General features: G+C 40.3%; 1 pseudogene; it reads left to right on the top strand.

Annotated features, from left to right (window-relative positions):
* The first annotated feature begins 960 nt into the window (after window positions 1–960).
* Window positions 961–1,078, top strand: LOC134930473 (5S ribosomal RNA; annotated as a pseudogene).
* Window positions 1,079–1,358: the final 280 nt, after the last annotated feature.

Raw genomic sequence — 1,358 nt, 5'->3', positions numbered from 1 at the left:
AACTTGGCTCTTACCGGCCCATTATATTGTTAAATATCCATTTTAAAACTTCTTTCCATAATGATGGCTAATAATTTACTAAAATAATTGCCAAATCTGTTGACAGACCATTGATTGGGGTTTGTTAAGAGCTGTAACTCGGTTAAAAGCAAGCAGACCATGATTGCACCAGACAGTGATTGCTTCTGCACAGGATCCACATACCCGAAGGTGTCTGTCTGGCAGGTCGACCCTACTCACTAGGTCAACCACTATTGTCGACATTAACATGGTCAACATGGACAAATGGTAGATACATGAAAATGGTCGATACAGGACAGGTCGACACATGAAAAGGTCGACATGGCTTTTTTTTTTAATAGATTTTTAACTTTTTCATACTTTACCATACATGTGGATTATGATTGGGAATAGTAACCTTTTCCGATTGCAGCGAGGCACCTTACCCGCAGCATTGCGCAGCATGCTGCGAGCAAGGTTTGGCCACAGTTCTTGGAAATCCGGTAATTGTATGTTGAGTGATCCCACTATAAGGACAACGTCAGGCTTGTCAGTAAAACCGAACTCTGGTTCAGGACTCATCTCATATTTTTGTCATCTTTGGGGGTATATTACCCCTGCACCTAACAGTGGGATATTATCCTTATGTCTGATGCCCCATTCTTTGCAATATCTCCGCAATAACCGCACATCTGTTGATTGCACCAAGTTTCTCAGATACCTATGTGACTTTTCACGTATATACATTATTTTGATCTGAAATATATGTGCAACATGGCGATAATGGGACAGCATCAGGCTTGACAGTAAATCGAACTCTGGCTCAGGACTCATCTCTAATTTGTCCTCTCTAATATTATCAACACATATTTTTGTGCTACTAATATCTGGACTTAAAGAGTTCCTGAAACTTCCAGTACACAATACTTGGTTCCGGGCATTATTAAGCAGGATATATTCACCTGCGGTCAAACCACACTGAGTATGCCCAACCTCGTCTGATCTTGGAAGCCAAGCACTGCGGGCCAGGTCAGTACCTTGTTGGGAGACCACCAGAGAATACTTGGTACTGCAGGTATTTTTATCCTGCAGAAAATAATCAGACCTGGAGCCAAAGTATCAGTCAATTCTCACCTTATCTACTTCAGCTTATGGAAACAGATTTTCCCCAATTAACAGGGTGAGCCCAGCTTTGTTAGATAGAGAAATACTTCTCTCTTCCAGAACATTGATAGTGTGATTTATTATAGGTATATTTCATCTTTTTAGAAGAAGACAACCTTTATATCAAATTTTGATCACAGTTCTTCTAACAATAGAGAGACATATATTTTTGCTTAACGGAGCCAGTCAGTTTG

This window comes from Pseudophryne corroboree, chromosome 5 (genome assembly GCF_028390025.1).
Source record: "Pseudophryne corroboree isolate aPseCor3 chromosome 5, aPseCor3.hap2, whole genome shotgun sequence".
In the NCBI taxonomy this organism is placed as follows: Eukaryota; Metazoa; Chordata; class Amphibia; order Anura; family Myobatrachidae; genus Pseudophryne; species Pseudophryne corroboree.
The sequence above is the reverse complement of the archived record's forward strand: the minus strand, read 5'-3'. Positions and strand labels throughout refer to the sequence as shown.